Raw genomic sequence first — 19,408 nt, 5'->3', positions numbered from 1 at the left:
AGAATTGCTTCTACCCAAGTACAAGCCCACCTTGAAGATAACAAACTATTAGGTGATAGACAATCACGTTTCTGCCCTGGTCACAGTACCGAAACAGCTCTACTGGACCTAAAAAACCAAATGGACGCGGTCAGGGAATCAGGAAACCTGTGCATTCTGCTCCTGCTTGATCTGTCTGCGGCATTCAACTTAGTAGACCACAACAAATTATGCCAAACCCTTGCAAATAACTTTCATTTCTCTAAGGAAGCGACTTCTTGGATCAAATCTTGTCTCAGACCGCACCTCAAGAGTAGCCATAGGAGATACAACAGCTGACCCCGTTTCATCCCTCTGGGAGTCCCCCAAGGATCCTGCCTCTCTCCCACTCTATACAACGCTGATACCAAATTACTCTTTGCAGCACTAGGCGCAATGGGAGTAATTTACACAAAATTTGCCGATGACACACAAATGCATATTTCGAAGGGATTGTGTCCTCCGACGTATTCCTCATCTTAGATATCTCCTTCCAGCTCTGCTGGCCTCGGAAAACTTTTTCTCTAGAGGGCGCTGCGCGTCGACGTCTTTCGAGTCGATGTCCCTCGACAGCTGCCGTATCGACGTTCGACGTCATCCTGCCTATAAAGGCCGCGCGCAGCGTCCGTTGCTCAGTTCCGTTTTTCCGCGCTTACTCAGTGCCTCGGAATACCATTGCTCAGTTCTTAGTCAGATTAATCCTATTTACCTCGAGTTATTCGATCCGTACTCGATGGCTTCCTCGTCGGAACCGAAAACTCCTCGATCCGGCTTCAAAAAATGTCGAGATTGTGGGAAAAAGATGTCGTTGACCGATCCTCACAGAATTTGTCTGTGGTGCTTGGGAGCTGAACACCATTGTTCGGAATGCGAGGACTGTATGTCCATGACAACTAAGGCCCTGAAGGAGCGTAGGGGGAAGCTGGAGAAAGGTAAGACTTTTAAAGCTTCTTCTGCGTCGACGAAGTCGAGACATTCGTCTCCTCGTCACCATTCGCGCTCCAGGTCTCAGAGTGGGTCTCATCACTCCTCGAGATCGAAGCACTCGAAGAGGAGACGTCGAAGATCCCCTTCTCCGTCTTCCTCTTCCTCTGTTTCGCCAAAAAGAATCCCTTGCCCCACGAAACATAGTTCCCGGGCTGAATGGGAGGAATTCCGAAAGAATATGATGAGCGTCTTCGAGAAAGCGGCCTCGACCCCCTCGAAGATTGCCGAGAGCGATGCTCTGGTCGAAAGACCCGAAGGTCAAAAACGCCGCGAGTCGCAGTACCCGGCGAAAGTCACCTCTCGAGCGCGTTTCGAACCCTCGAGCAGGACTATGACCTCCAAACCTTCCTCGAAGGTTCCATCGACGCTGTCGACGAAGGTCCCGTCGACGTCGAGGTCGATGTCTTCGACGCCGTTGTCGAGGGGACCTTCGACACACGGGTCTGTCGACTCGACGCCGGCCTCGACACCGGCGTCGACACCAAGAAAAGTCACGGTTACCACACATCCAGTGACTATCCCCAGGCCCTCGACGTCGATGGCGTCAATATTGTCGAGTAGAATTCCAATTCTGTCGAGGTCCTCGAGGCCTCCAGCTCTGTTTTCGACGCCACGCTCGAAGCCTTCGACGTCGGCGTCGACGACATCGACGCTTTCGAGGCCAATAATGACAAGTTCGGCACCCTCTGCCTTGGAAATGGGATTTACTCCCTTTATGAGTTCAGAACAATTGAGAACTATATCCTCAATTTTAGAAGAGGGTGATTTGTCTGAACAAGACACATTTGAGTTACAGGGACCTGTAACCCCAGTTAGAGAGGAATTTTCCTCTGAAGAGCGCAGATTAAAGGATCTTCATGATTCTTTACATGAGGCAAGTGGGTTAGACACTTCCCCTGAGGTGGAGTTTGCTAAGCCAGACCCGGGGGAGCATGCTGAAACCCCCTACAGAGCCTTAATGGCCAGGATTACAGAGTTCATGGGGTGGTCTGCACCTTCACAATCTTTCCAACAAGATGACCTCACGGATATTCTTGACAAAGGCCCACAAGAGGATCCTGTGGTGCCCCTTCATAAAGCTCTTCAGAGAAAGATCATGACAAACTGGGAAACCCCAGATGTAATACCAGCAGTAAATAAAAAACTGTCTGCAAAGTACAGGGTATCTTCCACAGACCCAGAGTTTTTGTCTAAATACCCATCCCCAGAAAGTCTGGTGGTACAAGCAACATCCTCTACCGATGTCAAGACGGCTTATCCTACAGTCCCACAGGACAGGGACGATAAAAAATATGATGCTATGGCAAAGAAAGTCTTTTCAGCATGTAGCATGGCATTAAAGTCTGTTAACGCTACTTGCACCCTTGCTAGGTTCAGCCATACACTTTGGGAGTGTGCTTCTACAGCGGCTGACTGCATCCCGGAGGGAGAAGAAAGGGATGCGTTCCTGAATATTATACAGGACGGTAAAGACGCTATGTGCGAATCCCTCCAAACGGGCATTGATTCGGCTGACAGTATCAGCAGAGCAATGGCGGCAAGTACATCAACCAGGAGATTCGCTTGGTGGAGAAAGTCGGGTTTTGCCCCAGATGTGCAAGCCAGGCTCTTGAACATGCCATTCGATGGCTCTTCTTTGTTCGGGAAAAAGGCGGATGACAGTTTAGAGAAACTGCAAACTTCAAAAGCTGCAGCAAAATCCCTAGGAGCTGCAATCCGTCAGACTCCTTTTCGTCCCACTGGAACCTCTGCGAGGGGCAAGTCCTTTCGCTTCTACTCCGCATTCGGAAGAGGTAGAGGACGACCGGCTCAAAGGGGTCAAAGAAGAACTACCCGAGGTGGACGGGGTAGATATTCTAAAGCCGCAGCAACAGCAGGTGCCTCTTTACCATCGGCATCTGCATCAGCCGCCCCAAAACCACTCTGAGGACTCCCCTCACAGGACACCTGTAGGAGGCAGGTTGACTCAACATCTGACGGTATGGCAGGCTATCACGTCAGATGCTTGGGCATTGGAACCAGTCGGCCAAGGTTACTGCCTGCCTTTCCTACGTATACCTCAGAGTCATCCACCGGGGATCAGCTCTCAGAAAGCTCCAGATCCGCTCCTCTTGCAGGAAATTTTGGACCTGCTAGAGAAAGGTGCCATAGAACTGGTACCTGTAGCGGAGAGGAACAAGAGCTGGTACTCCCCTTACTTACTCATTCCGAAGAAAGACGGAGGACTGAGACCCATCTTGGACTTGCGAGAATTGAACAAATTCCTCAGAAAAGACAAATTCAAGATGGTAACACTTTCTCAGATCCTCCAGGCCCTTCAGTTCCAGGACTGGTTGGTATCTCTGGACCTTCAGGACGCTTATTTCCATGTGCCTATCCATCTCAAACACAGGAAATACCTGAGGTTCGCAATTGGCAACTCTCACTATCAATTTCGAGTGCTGCCATTTGGGCTGACCTCCGCCCCGAGGGTCTTCACCAAGTTAATGTCGGTAGTGGCTGCAAGTCTAAGGAGGGAAGGGATTCACGTCTACCCCTACCTGGACGATTGGCTGATCAGGGCTGTTTCTCCGGAACAAGCTCAGATCCAGCTAAATCACGTGTGCCACTTCCTTCACAGACTGGGTTTCTCCCTCAATTTAAAGAAGTCACAAATGATACCATCGCAGAGACTCCAGTTCAAAGGAGCGATCCTGGATACTTCCCTGGGAAAAGCCTCGCCACCAGAGGTGAGGGCTCAAGATATTCTACAGATGGTTACCAAGTTCCAGCATGCCCAACGTCTCCAAGCCTTCGACTTTTTGAGGTTGCTAGGCCTCATGGCATCCTCCATTTTCCTTGTGCCAGAGGCTCGCCTGAGAATGAGATCCCTCCAGTGGGCACTGAGGACTCAGTGGTCACAATTCTCAGGGAGAATGACAGATCTTCTTCAGGTTCCCGGCAGGGTGGCTCGAGACCTTCAGTGGTGGGCCTGTCAGGAGAACTTTCTGAAAGGAGAACAGTTTTGGCAACCCTGGCCGGAGATAACAGTAGTCACGGATGCCTCACTCACGGGGTGGGGAGCCCACGCCAACGACTTGACCATCAGTGGTCGTTGGTCTCCATCGGAGTCCAGACTACACATCAACCTGTTAGAGCTGAGAGCCATCAGACTTGCGCTGAAGGCTTTCCTGCCAGCTGTACAAGGGAAGAACGTCCTGGTAATGACGGACAACACGGTGGCCATGCATTACCTCAACAAAAGAGGAGGCGTAGGATCACTACCCCTGTGCAGAGAGGCGATGCAGCTCTGGTTTTCGGCAATCCAAGAAGGAATCTCTCTATCGGCAGTTCACCTAGCCGGAGAGAAGAACTTGACAGCGGACGCTCTGAGCAGGCAGAACACAGTCTCCCACGAGTGGGAGCTAGCTCAGGAAGTCCTTCAAGAGATCTTCGCCCTTTGGGGAACCCCTCAGGTAGATCTGTTCGCCACCAGCCTAAACAGGAAATGCGACCTGTTCTGCTCAAGGGAATTTCCTTCGAGAGGAGCTCTGGGAGACGCGTTCATAGTGGACTGGGAGTTTCCGCTTCTGTACGCGTTCCCACCGGTCCCTGTCATTCCTCAAATGATCAGGAGGTTGAGAAGATTCCGGCGAACCATGATCCTAATTGCCCCGGATTGGGCCAGGAGAACGTGGTACCCGGACCTTCTAGACTTGTCCATCTGCCCTCCAATTCGACTTCCACTCAGAGAGAACCTACTCTCACAGAAGGGAGGTCAGGTTCTCCATCCAGACATCAAAACCCTCAACCTTCACGCTTGGCTTCTGAACGGCTGAGGTACAAGGATTGGGACCTCCCTGATGATGTTATGGAGGTGTTGCTTTCGGCAAGGAGGCCAGCAACAAAGTCTTTATACCGCTGCCGTTGGAACAGATTTTGCAGCTGGTGTAGAGAACAGAATATCGACCCATTTTCATGTGGTACACCAATGGTTTTGTCCTTCCTACTATATTTGGCAAATTCAGGCCTTCAAGTTGGCACCATTAAGGGCTATCTCGCAGCGCTATCCATCTTTAAGCGTACTGCGGAAGAACCATCCTATTTCAAATTACCCTTGGTAATACAGTTTCTAAAGGGGTTAACCAATGTTTATCCCCCAAGACCATTCCAAGTTCCCCTATGGGATTTAAACTTAGTACTAACTTTCCTGATGGGTACACCTTTCGAACCTCTCCATTCTTGTTCGTTAAGATTCCTTACCCTTAAAACTGTTTTATTAATAGCACTTACATCTGCTAGAAGGGTGAGCGAATTACAAGCTCTTTCTTGTAAACCCCCTCATACAATCTTTCACAAAGACAAAGTTGTCCTGCAAGTGAAGCCTAATTTCCTCCCAAAGGTGGTTTCTGAATTCCATATCACTCAGAAGATTACCCTACCATCTTTCTATCCTCCTCCTCACCCGGGGAAAGAGGAAGAGAGGTTACACAGACTAGACCCTAGTAGGGCTTTAAGTTTTTACATTAGTAGACTTGCCAGGATAAGACAGGCAGACCAGCTGTTTGTAGGTTACACAGGTCACAAGCTGGGGTTACCAATAACTAAGCAGACCATTTCCAGATGGATCATTCTAGCCATTCTGGAATGTTATAAACTGGCAGGAAAGAGCCCCCTCAAAACCTTAGGGCTCATTCGACCAGAGGTATTGCTGCTTCATCGGCCCTCAAAAGAGGCGTGCCGGTTAAAGACATATGTGCGGCCGCTACATGGTCGTCTGTCCATACCTTTACACGTTTTTACAATCTGGATTCCTCCTCCAGTCAAGAGACTAGGTTTGGAAGGGCTGTACTGCATTCTATTCATCAATAGAAGACAGCGTGAAGTCAGTACTCCCTCCTCCGAATATAGAATACTGCTATGGGAGCCTATCTAAGATGAGGAATACGTCGGAGGACACAATCCCTTCGAAGAACAAGTTACTTCTTACCTTGTAACGTTCTTTCGACGGGATGTTCCTCCGACGTATTCCTCATCGACCCTCCCATCCATCCCCGCAGTTCTACTTCCCTTGTTGTTGCAGCTTACGCTCCTTCAGGGTGATTAGTCTAGTCCAGACAGTAATACTGTGGGCTACAAAACGGAACTGAGCAACGGACACTGCGCGCGGCCTTTATAGGCAGGATGACGTCGAACGTCGATACGGCGGCTGTCGAGGGACATCGACTCGAAGGACGTCGACGCGCAGCGCCCTCTAGAGAAAAATTTTTCCGAGGCCAGCAGAGCTGGAAGGAGATATCTAAGATGAGGAATACGTCGGAGGAACATCCCGTCGAAAGAACGTTACAAGGTAAGAAGTAACTTGTTCTTCTATCTCAGGCAATTTAGGACAGGACACCATCTGTGCGAATAAAATCTACGCCATCATCCAAAACTAGATGGCTGTAAATAGTTTATGCCTAAATGGAGAAAAACGGAGATCCTCATATTAGGCTCTCCAGCCCGTCTAAACAAGCTGCATCCACTTTACACTTCTATAGTCATCGACAAAACGCCCATCCCAATCTCCAATCACGTAAAAACCCTAGGACACTATTTGGACTCAAGCCTCACCATGTGCAAGCACCGCAGCGCCCTTGCCTCAACCACAGCCTATACCACCAAACTTATCTGACTAAGCCGCTCATTCCTCACGCAACAGAACTGCATCACACTAGCAAGAGCCCTTATCTTAACCAAATTAGACAACTGTAACATACTCCTACTAGGCCCCTCGAAAAAAAACATCAACAAAATGCAGTTATTCCAGAACAAAGCAATGAGATCAGCCCTAGGTATCAGCAAAAGGGATCATATATCGCACCACATGGGAGAGGCACATTGGCTACCCATCCAAGCCAGGATACTCCACATAAAACTCAGTCACTCATAAATGTGTCACAGGCAATGCCCCAATCTACCTCAACAACTGTCTAAACCGCAAAGCCACAGCCAGATGCCTTAGATTCAATGTTAACTTACAGCTACACGTCCCACACTTTAACAACGCAAGAACAGGCAGCTCTAGTTTCACTGTAGTAGCCCCTGGAATTTGAAATTCACTCCCTGCCAACATCAGTAATCAGTAATCAGTAACGAACCTACACTGAATCAATTTAAGAAACTCCTCAAAACTTGCTCTTTAATAATTACTGAGCACCTTGGTAACTCTTGTAATGCTACCTTGCATGACTGACGTAAATATTGTATATAACTCTTATAACCTCTGTATATAACTCTTGTAACCACTGTATTTGTAACAACCAAGATTAAGTATTCGTAGTATTTTTACATGCAACCATCAAGTCAAGCCTTCCCTTTAACTACGCCGTGATACCCATGGGTTTGGGCGTACAACAAATGCAATATATAATAAAAGGGGGGGACAGAAGGAGGACACAGCAACAATCTTGCTAGGCCCTGTGTCATTCAGATTGTACACGTGTGGGGAGGGGGGAGGGAAGAAGTGCCTAGGGGAGTGTAGAGGTGGGAAGTGCAGGTAACTCAATAAGTGCTGCCGGAGGGTGACTCATAAGTGCAGAGAGACAAGGAACTGTAGGGTTGCAGATACAGACCCTTAAGTGCTGGAGGAACCCAGAGGCAGTACGAGGGCAACTGGACATGCAGGAGCCTGGGCTTGATTTTCAGTGGGTGGCCAGGTGATCATTGTGCGGAGTAGTCAGGGACATCAGCATGGGAGAGGAAGAAAGAAAGTAGAAGCGAAAAGGAAGGTCTTGAGTTGCTTCTGGAACCGGAGGTGGTTCTGCTCAAGTTTGAGAGAGGCAGGGAGGCTGTTCCAGAGGAAGGCCCCAGCCAAGGAAAGATATTTACCCCCCACTCTCTACTTGGAGAAGCATCTGACCCTCAGAGTTGGAGGTGGATGAGCAGAGGGCTCAAGAAGGAAGATGTTGAGGAAGAGAAAGTTGGAGATAGTGCGGTTCCAGGCCCCAGAAAGCCTTGTGGGCAATGCAAAGGGTCTTGAAGTTGATCCTTGCAGCCACAGGGAGCCAGTGGAGAGATTTCAGAGGTGGAGAGATACAATCCCTGGGTTGGATGCCAATGACAAGTCTTGGAGTCCTGTTTTGGATAAGTTGAAAAGGTCAAAGAGTAGAGTCAGGCATATTTAGAAAGAAGCTGTTGCAATAGTCCAGCCTAGAGAGGACCAGGGTTCCGGAGACAGTGAGCTTCTGGGGGAAAGTGAGAAAAGGCAGAATACCTCGGAGAAGGTGCAGCTGATAGTGTGACTTCTTAGAGACGTCAGAGATGTGAGGAGAGAAGGGGAGGGCTGGAGTCGAAGATGACACCAAGATTCGTACCCTCACAGGAAGGAGCAGGAAGAGGGCCCAGGGTGGGCAGCCAGAGAGAGAGAGGAAAGGAGGGAGCAGGTGTCCTGATGAGGAGGATCTTAGTCTTACTGGCAATAAGGCAGAGATCAATGCTTCGACACCATTCCCGAATTGCGGCCAAACAGTTTGGTATGAGAGAAGGAGCAGAGGTGGCTGAGGAAAGCCTGAAGGAAGAGAGCTGGGTGTCAGCCGCATAACACTGAAAGTTGTTTCACTTGTTAACACTGACTAAGATGGTTCTCCCACCACTGAAAGTATGGATGAGGAAAAATGAGTACCTCAGAGATCAAGCCGCTTGCTCACCTCGTGGCTGGATAAAAAGGCAGCACTCCTTCTGTGTTCTTTTGGTGACCCGCGGAACACAGCAGAACAAAGACACTGCATTTCCCCAATTCCACGATGATGCTGACAGCATTAAACACATATAAAGTCTTGCACACTTCCAATAGGCACATGATAGAAGCAAACACCCTAATTTAAAAGGTAAGTAATCAAAGGAACACCTGCAAGATCTACTTAATATATACATGTAAAAACATCTAGCAGACATGACCACTCTGAGCGCATGGAGCAGGTCATGTTAAGAAAGAACTAATATCAAGAAGGATTACAGAGAGTCTCACAGCTTGATGGGTATAAATGGGGCTTGGAAACGTCAGTAAGGCCGCTGAACCAGAGGAAGCAGACATGCTGTTCAGAAATCCCTGCATGGACAAGGAAAGCCCCACCTGGAGAAAGGTTGTGGATATTTGGAGGCCCCGTTGAGAGTGACTCGGAAGAGTTTGGGAAAACACTTTAGCCCAGTGAGAGGTGGACGGCTAAGGCTGATATTGGGGCTTAGACTCCCCTCAACTAACTACCAACTCCCTGGACAGAACTGAAGCATGGGGCTTTCCAATACCAACACAAGGGAGAGAAAGAGAGAAAAAAATAAGTCTTGGGACAGTTTGTGAAATTGGCTGCCTGACAAAAAGATCCCCCAGATGAAGAAGAGAGAATACACATGGAACCATGACACCCATGGAAACCCATGGGTGGGCAGGGTGATAGCCAACTTCACTCCGTGGACAGCAGAAGAGACTACTACAGGGAGGAAGGATGTGGGTGTTTTAAAAGACTGTGCAGAGGAGGCCACCAGGGGGCGCAGGCGTGATGGCTGCCTGATCGTTCGGCTCCCCTGAAGCCCCAAGAGATTTGTGGAGTAAACTGCGATAAGAGGAACGTTATCCTCCTACAAAGGCTGAATCCAGGTGGGGGAATTCCTGGGGATTCCGGCGATACCTTCCCAAGCTCTGGGGGTCCCCGGGTCCCCGAGATATTTGGCTTGGAGCTTCCGCGCTCCCCCTGCCCCCTCCAGGCCCGTGCCGCGCACGAGGTGAAGCTCCGTGGCCGGGCCCTTCCTCCCCGCAGATGGGCGCTGCACCGGGATCAATCTGAGGAATCGAGACCCCGCGCCTCTGCCGGCATCGCTGAAAGCTCGTGGGAGTGCCTCGGAGACCGGAGCCCTCGTCCGACGAGCCCACCCTCGGCTCCCGCTGCGGCAGTTTTGGACGACAGTACGCACACGCGTCTGTGTGTCTCGCCTGGACCCCTTCCTCTTCTCGCCCCCCGGCGCTGGGGAACATCGTTGCAACATCTCCCCCCGGCTGCTGCTGCAACACGACCCTCGGAGGCCTACACCTAATAGGCCTGGGCCGACACGGGAGCGCGCCTGGGCCCCTCTGCGGAGTGCAGGGCCCATCGTGGGGTTCACCACCCTATTTAGGGGCATACTACTTGCCATCCACAGCAACCACCACCCCGGCGACCTTTGAACGCACCCACCGGCCCCACGTCGGAGTAACCGTGAGTACTGGCTGTCGGGGGGGTTTGGGGCCCGACCTGCCCGTCCTAACCACCACACCTCATCGGAGTTGGTATGGAACCGGGGAGAGACCTCAAGGAACATTGGGAAACCACAAAGATCTAGAGGTGGAGACACCCCCATGAGTTGGAAAGAAACCCTGCAGGATACCAATTCACTCCCCGAAAACAAGAGATGGAGATCAACTCCCTACCTATGCCAACCCCCGACATGAACACCATACAGAACAATATCCAGACAATCCTAGACAAAATCAGGGGGATGAGAACGGACATGGGAGCCAAGCTAGCTGACCTCACCACCAAGGTCTCCACGTTGGAGGACAGAATGGAGGGGGTAGAGAATAACCAGGCGTCCGCCGTCTTCTTGGAGACCCAGATGGAGGCAAGGTTTAAAGAGATGCAGCGGCGCGAGGGGGAACTCCGCCTCAAAGTTGATGACATGGAAAATCATGAACGGAGATGTAACCTGCGATTCTTCGGCCTGACGAAGGTGGAGGGGGAGACCCAGACCGGCCTGGAGGGCAAAGTTCAGGAGATCATTAGGATTGTCTTGGGAATTGACTCTGGGGAAACCATCCTGATTGATAGGGTTCATCGAGCTGGCGGAGGCGGTAGGGGCCCACGCTCCGTGCTTGCGAAGTTCCACTATTACAGAGACAAAGCAAAAATACTTGAAAGAGCTAGAACTCTAAGAGAGATACAATACGACAACTCCAGGGTGGCAATCTGCCCTCACGCTACAAATGAGGAAAAAATGCAGTCCGATCACTAGGTGGCTGCAGGAGAAGGGGGTCTGGTACCGCTGGGGACACCCATTCTACCTATCCTTTGATTGGCAAGAGGAAAACTTTCAGCTCGTTACAGAAGAGGACATCCAGAGAGGCGTCGACGAACTGATCGGGGTCCCCCCAGGGCCCTCGGGGGAGAACGGCGGATCCGACAGAGGCCCAAGCAGCGCCCCACGGGGTCCTGACCTCGGCCAGGGGAAACACAAAGTGAAGGGCATCCGGAAATTCAGAAAAACCAGGCACCCCTCGGAGGGACGTGGAGGACCTGCATGATTATCGGATAGAGGAGAAGTTAAAAGGAATGCAGTGCCGATCTGTTGTGGTTCACTCGCTCACTCGCCCTCCGTGGCCGTTGGCGAATTGGGGAGAAACATTTGTTCCACTTTTGTTGACGCCAAAGGCCCGCGCGATGGATCCGAATGATTAAGAGGGAAGGGGAGAAAGTTAAGAAATGTGATGTTATTGTATTGTATTGCATTTGCCCGCAGGGCCCTCATGGGCCCCTCCATGTTTGGGGGCGTGTTATGTTGTATTGTGATGTTGCCACGGTTGGCGAGGCTTATGCCGAAATTGATGGTTGAAGGTTTCGGGTCCCACCTGTCTGAAACACGGAGTGTTGGTGTTCTCGGTTGTCAAAAGGTGCCCAGGTGCGTCCCCCGAGACCTTTGAAAACCCCCCCAATTCACACTGGAAGCTAGTTCATGGTGGAACCCTGCCCCTATGAGACACAAGACACGCAGCGGGAGTATAGGGGGCTGGGGCGGGGGAGGTCTTGTAGAAGGATTGGACTCCGACTTAACCTGTAAAATGTTCCTATGGGTATAACCTGGAGGGTACGATCAACACTATTTCTCTCTCGGGGCCCAGGTAGCGGCCCTGGTGGTTCGTTGACTAAACCCGATGTATGTCGGGTGATGGAGACGGACGCCTACCAAAATGGGTAAGGGAAATGGGGAACCGGGGAGGGGGGAGGGGAAAGAAATAGGGAACGCCATGCCATGGTTCTGGGGTTCAAGTCTACGGATGATAACGGGGGCACTCACTGAGGCTTTACAGGGCAAGGATAGCGACGACCATGGTTGAATGTTGGATCGGTACGCTCAACGTGAAAGGTCTCAACTCGCAAAACAAGCGGTCTCTCACAAGTAACTTATTCCGCAAACAGAAATTACTGGCCCTCTTCTTACAAGAAACCCACTATAGAAGGGGGGCCGAGTCAACGATCAAAGGAAAGGAGAGAGGTAGAAACTTTTGGGCCTCGCACAAATCCTCAAAGAAGGAGGGAGTGGATATCCACTTGGGTAAATCGCTGCATCTCACTGATGTAGAAACGAAAAGGGGCTTTGGAGGTAGATTTCTTGCGATCAAGGTTTCATCCCAGGGCACACGAGTCACACTAGCCACCCTGTAAGCGCCCAACGCCGGCCAAGTCAAGTTTATCCACAAGGTTCTTGGGGTCATGGACGGGTGGGCCGAGGGAGCCACAATCCTGGCCGGAGACTTCAATCTCATTACAGACCCCCATCTTGACTAGTGGTCGGCCAAACGGACAGGACCAAAAGCCCCCACAAAAGATGATCTCGCCCTGAGGGACCTCCTACAAGAGTACTACTGGGTTGACGTATGGCGCAAATGCTGGCAAACCCCTGGGGGTTACACGTTCTTCTCCCCTCCCCACCACACAAATACCAGAGTTGATTTGCTGCTGGTGTCGGAGGAGGGAGGGGGAGAGGTTGGAAACCCCACGGTTGAATCTGTGACCTGGTCGGATCATGAACTCCTCGTTATGGAATGGCGGCCGCAAGCCGCTGTGAAATCACGTAGGTGGAGCTGTAACGACACCCTCATGAGGGACCAGGTGTTTAGGGAATTCCTTAAGAATGAAATAGAAGCCTTCTTCTTATCAAACGACACAGGGGAAGTCCCAATGGTTACAGTTTGGGAGGCAGCGAAGGCCACCTTCAGGGGTCTCCTCATCGCAGAGGGTTCGAGCAAGAAGCGAGAGAGGGCCCTGATAGAATCCAGAATCCGGGAAGACCTGCGGGCCATGAGGGCACAGCTCACCAAGGGAAACATAGAGCGCGAAAACCTCCTGAGTGAAATGAGAGAGAAGAGACAAGCTCTGCATACAATCCTGATTGGAGAGGTAGTTAAAAAAATGAGATACACGAAGCAGAGATACTATGAGAGGGGTGACAGGGTTGGAACTCTTCTGGCACATAGGCTGAGGGGAAACAGGGCAGGCAGACACATAGAAAAGGTCAAGTGACGGGGCGCGCAACGCCCAGATAAAAACTGAACACGTAGCCGAATCATTTGCGGCCTTCTATAAGGCCCTTTACACTAAACAAGAGGGTGAATCACTGGATGAAATTCGAAAATATCTTGAAGACTACCCCCTACCCAAGCTCACAGACCTAGAGAGGGAGACACTAGACAAGGAGATAACAGAGGAGGAGGTGGAAGAAGCCATCAAAAAGCTTAAAACAGGCAAGACCCTGGGAGAAGATGGGTACACAGCGGATTTCTATAAACCATTTCAGTCCGAACTAACTCAACCACTGACCAAATTATTTAACCAAATCAAAACCATAGAAACCATTCCACCGACATTCCTGCAGGCCATAATCACAGTCATCCCTAAGCCAGGCAGAGACCCAGCGGAGTGTGGCTCATACAGGCCCATCTCGCTTCTGAACACAGATGCCAAGATCTTCACCAGGATCCTGGCGACACGTCTAGAAATGTGTCTCCCCCGACTGATCCATCCCGATCAGGTAGGCTTTGTAGTAAATAGACAAGGAGCAGACAGCATGCATAAAACCCTGCACATACTGAGCTCAAATGGATTGAAATCCGACGGTGCTCTTCTCTTGTCTCTAGACGCAGAGAAGGCGTTTGACAGGGTGAGCTGGGCCTTCATGGAGGGGGTTCTGTCATCCTTGGGGATGGGACCCAGGTGGCGGGGATGGATGACGGCCCTTTACTCCCGCCCTTGCACCAAAGTAGTGGTCAATGGAGGAGAGTCGGAGTCCTTTCCTTTAGAGAGAGGCACAAGACAGGGATGCCCACTGTCTCCCCTCATATACTCCCTGGTGATGGAACCCTGGGCCATAGCAATCAGAACTAATGATCAGATCCAGGGTGTTAAAATAGGGGGAACTGACTACAAAATAACCCTGTTTGCCAACGATGTCCTCCTGTACCTCTCCAAACCATCCCAATCAGTCCCAGAGGTGTTGAATAGTCTGGAGCGATATGGTTCCCTGGCAGGCTATAAGGTCAACGTAGATAAATCAGTGGCTTTCCCGGCAGGCCAGCTCAACGAGACCGAGGGACAATACATCGATAACCTCCCGTTTTGTAAACAAACAGAGGGACTCTCTCACCTTGGGATCCGAATTACATCACACGTAGAAGATCTCTTTAAGGTAAACTACCCGCCCCTATGGAGGTCAATCAAACATGACCTGGGACGCTGGTCAAAATCCGGCCTCTCATGGATGGATCGCTTCAACTCCATCAAAATGGTCATCCTCCCCAAATTCTTATATCTGTTTCAAATGCTGCCAACCCAGATACCGAACTCATTTCTCCTAGAGATCAAGCGGGCCCTTCTCCGCTATCTATGGGCCGGTAAATCCCACAGGATTGCTTATGACACTCCCACTAGACCCAAGGACGAGGGTGGAGTTAATTTCCCAGATCTAAACACTTAATACAAGGCATCACAATTGCGCGTCCTTGTTGATCATCTGACGACTGGCCCAGAGAAACAATGGGTAACACTGGATAACACACTCTTCTCTCCGGTCACATTGGACGAGTGGCTATGGGTCCCCAAGACATCTATTCCGAGAAGGGTTCTAAAACATCCAGTGTTGTGGTCTATTTGGAAGTAAGGGGGTTACCTAAGATGGCTCACAACGTGGCCCTCACCTTTAAGCTGCATCTGGGCTCCGCCACTTTGGGAAGGGATCAACGAACCACTAGCCTTCCAGTAATGGTACGAGGTGGGTCTTTGTAGGGCCGGACAGCTTTGGGTGGATGGGGTGTTTATATCTCTAGGTGACCTGAAGGATGCCCTGGGTCTCCCTAACCTCTCCCCCTTTCGATACCTACATCTTAAGGGTGCCCTTACCGAGAGCAGATGGGGTGACACTCAGCCGGGACCTAACCGATTTTGAGAAATTCCTCATAACACACAAAGGTACCAAGGGGGTGATATCGCGGCTTTATAGCTTTTTGTTGTTCTCTACCCCACGGGACCCCCCATCTTCCCAAGTACAATGGGGGAAGGATTTAGGCACCCCATAACGGGAAAAAGATGGACCAAGATTTGTAGGCAGGCACACTGTTACACAACTGCGCCCCAATACCGCCACCAGGCCCTGAAGTTGATACACAGATGGCACTACCCCCCACAGAGGATAGCCAGAAGGAGAAAAGGTTATGACCCCCACTGCTGGAAATTCCATGTTGAAAAGGGGGATTATCTCCATATGTGGTGGAAGTGCCAGGTGGCACAGACCTACTGGAGTGAGGTCCTGTCATGGATAAGAAGAGAGGACGGAATGGTGAGAACTCTGTCCCCCTGGCTGGTGTTGTTCGGCATTGAGGTCGAGGGGGGCCCCAAGGTGAAACACGACCATATGTTGCAGGTCATGCTAGTCGCGGCTAGATGCTGCTGGGCCCAAAAATGGAAACCACCCCAACCTCCTGGGGAGGGGGAGTGGGTAGCGAAAACACGGGCAATCTATGATATGGAGTATCTTACCCACCTGATCGACGAATCCAAATCTAACATCGAGGCCCTATGGCTGCCATTTTTTGATAAATATGGGAAAATAGCCTGAGACATAAGTAATCAGCTCAGACGGTCCTCTCGATGGGAACAATACTATCGGGGCGACCCCCTTGGAGTGGGAAGAGATTGGTTGTTACATGAAATGTGACTTTTATATGTTGGTTGGACCTTGTTTTTTGAGCACCGTCTTTCTTTTGGAAGCAAACCTATGCTCGCATTGCATCTTCAGATGTTGTGCTGGACCCTGTTGTTGTTATCGACCATTAAACCATGGCTTGGGATGGGGGGGGCGGGTGTGGGAGGTGGGGTAAGGGGGGAAAAAGTTGTGACCTCACTTTGATATACACCAATTTTTGCATTATTTTGTGAAATAAGTCATAATTGTAAAACTCCAATAAAACCAAATGTTCAAAAAAAGAGTGTGCAGAGTATGAGAGACACACCTAGCCAACTGTTAAGGATATAATTGGGTACTGGACAACCCCAACAAAGTATAGACTGGAGGAGGGGGACAGAAGAGCCTGTGGCCTACATTTTCCACAAGTAAAACCAAAAGGGGAGAAAGATAGTATCAGGAAAGACCTTTGACAAGAGGCTCAAATCGATGGCCTGACAAGCACGCTCAAGTTAGGGGAGTGGGATACTCATCTATTCATCAATCCAGTAATGGGGCGAGGAGAAAGTACAAATTTAAATCTGCCACGGTGGAGGGGGAGAGGGTATCTATTATTGTGCTATACTGTTGGGGGGCACTATCATCCTTTCTGAATTGAGAAAAAGAATATAGCCGGCAAAAGGGGCACCAGACCACCTGAAAATTGAAGCCCAGGAAAAAGTCCAACTTACCAAAGCCCTTGGCAGGATGGTGAATGTGCCGGCCTGATAAGGTCCCTCGGGTGAGGGAGGAGAGATTACTTGTCTAGCAATAAATTAGATAGTTTGGTGGGGAGGTACATGCCCTACGGGGGCGGGAAGGGGTTGGACGACATCCTATGTAATGGTGTAAAGGGAAAGGTATATGTGATCAACCATTATCTCGCGCTCACCATTCAAAGTGACTTCCTATCGACTTGATCTAGTAACCATTAACAATATTCTTTCTTCTCAGAGTTAGTATAATAGTAATAAAAAAAACAAGATTCTCAGAAGTGTGTTTTAAATGTCATTGCCACAGCCGACACGTGCTTGAGGTACTCCATAGGTATATGAGTTCCACTCCTTATTGCAAAGTGGAGGTAATTGTGAAATTACCCCAAAGAATCTTCTTGAAAACTACCCCTTGGGTGGTCTGTTGTCATTCTAGTCGGGTAGTTGCATATTCAATATAAAGTTGTTCAGTTCTGGATTAGTAACTTATTATATGAGAGGATGTCCCTTTTGGAATCCTCCTGGGGGCCCGCATGTATTTCGCACCCAAGATTCTTTGGTGTAATCTAACAATTACCTGCACTTCACAAACACGTGTTGGCTGTGGCAATGACAATTAAAACACACTGCTGAGAATCACAAATTGTTTTTTGATTACTATTAGACTACTAACTCTAAGAAGAAAGAATATTATTATATCTCATTTACATTCGATCAAGTCGATAGGAAGTCACTTTGAATGGTGAGCGCGGGATAATGCTTTATCACATATACCTTTCCCTTCACACTATAGCTTGGGATGTCGTCCAACCCCTTCAGTCCCCCATAGGAAATTTGAATATATTGGTGAGCGCGGGATAATGGTTTATCATATATACCTTTCTCTATGTTCCTAGGTTGGTAGGACCTACAATTACCAGTTCTGCAGCTCACTCACATTTTTTAATTGTGGTAGCAATGCACACTCTCAAGTTACCCCTGTGAAGGACCTTGCTGTCTTTTTTAAACTCATTTCACGTAAAGTTTAAGCCAGAAGCATCCTGGATACTGGTCGTACTACCAGAGGAGATTGGTTGGTTTCTGACATTTGTGTTGTGAACAAGATAGTCACCTTTGAGTGTGAGTACAAAAACAATCAAACCCTACTTTCATGTAATCCTTCCCTTTGCAACATTTTCAAAGACTCCTGTGTGTCCCTTCTCGGCACTCTACAGTACAGGACGTTAGATATGGGGCACTAGTTGGTTGGGTCATTGTTGACAAGGGAGTGTGTTCGAAGGGACCAGGCATAATGGCAGTTCTGAGAGATGCTTTGCAGGTAACAGAGCTGTCTGGTGCCGAGGTGTGTCTATAATACATTGTGCAGGGCAAGGGGTGAGATGACTCCTGAGCTCACCATGCCCTTAAAAGCAAGCAGATCTTTTCGGCGAGATCGGACTGTATACAGAAAATGTGGAATGATTTCTACAGAGGGGCATGGGGGTTGCCAAAATTAGACTTTTTCCTAGTGATGTTGTCCTGAATTAAAAGCTTGGTCTAACATGTCGATAAGTTCATGCATTGGAGTGAGATCCATGGATAATTGATGAGGAGCGTTCGAATCTTTATACATTTTGATTACGTCAGAGGAACTGTTTATGGCTGTGTTAACTCTGTTCTGAAAGAAGATCTTATTTCATCATGGCATGATACCCCCTTGTCTATACCTTCCATGGGAGGCACTCTGCTACAGAACTGGAATACCTCCACCTGTGTTCTAAAATTCGTAAAATCTTTCTCTGCATGTTAAGATTTTCTGTCTGAATTTGTTTATTTCCTGAATGGTCGGTGCTAGGGTGTCAAGCTTCCCAAGAAATAGAACTAATTTATGTTTCTGTGCCTCCTCACCTCCTGGAGGCTTCAGGGTCTGGCCTACAACCCCACTGCAAACCCGGTTTATAGTCATAATGTCGACAACAAAAATGTCGACAGTCAAAAAGTCGAAAAAAAATGTCGAAAAAAAAAATGTCGACTTTTTTTTCAATGCATTTTTTTTTCGAAATGGGGGGGTTCCTCCCCAGCCCCCCTTTTTTTATTTTTCCCTTTTTTTTTTACTCCCGAACCCCTAAAATAAATATAAAAAACGAAAGTCGACATTTTTTTTTTCGACATTATTTTGTCGACATTTTTGTCTGTCGACATTTATTTTTCGACATTATGACTCCCCACCCTGCAAACCCTAATCCCAAGCCATATGGCTTGTCAAAGAAATATACTTTGGAGTATGGGCTCTGGACAGCATGACAAAGAGCAGGTTGGGGTATCAAAGACCACTCACTACCTACCCTCTGTCGCTATTTGAGGTGTGCTTTAGACCAGCCCATTACTTCTGACCCCTGCTTGTTAGCGGAAATGAAGTCAGTCCTCACTATCCCTATATCTGCGGTGGCTTGGGCATCTTGAATAACATTGAAACTGGTGGGTGTTTTATCAGTTCAAATGCAATTGAAGAGGAGAGCCTGCATGCTCACTGGAAAATGACCTGGTTGACAAAGCTTGATCAAGTATGCACTAAATAATTATAATAGTCTGTTTTATCATATAGTTACGCTTCCCTCCTAGTTTTGCTGTTCTTATCTCAGTGTCTTTCAATGTTGTGCAATTTGTAAAGTGCAACACACCACATGGTGATTTCTTTGTGCTGGGTTCAGAAATAATGCTATCAGCCAAAT

The 19,408-nt window shown here is 49.1% G+C and overlaps 1 protein-coding gene across 1 annotated transcript in view; it reads left to right on the top strand.

Annotated features, from left to right (window-relative positions):
• Positions 1–19,408, top strand: part of LOC138498040 (natural cytotoxicity triggering receptor 3 ligand 1-like) — a 484,903-nt gene that overhangs the window by 391,492 nt on the left and 74,003 nt on the right. The window lies entirely within an intron of this gene.

The sequence above is a fragment of the Ambystoma mexicanum genome, chromosome 5q (genome assembly GCF_040938575.1).
Source record: "Ambystoma mexicanum isolate Mex_15411 chromosome 5q, UKY_AmexF1_1, whole genome shotgun sequence".
In the NCBI taxonomy this organism is placed as follows: Eukaryota; Metazoa; Chordata; class Amphibia; order Caudata; family Ambystomatidae; genus Ambystoma; species Ambystoma mexicanum.
Note: the sequence above shows the minus strand (reverse complement) of the source record. Positions and strands in the feature narration are given on the sequence as shown.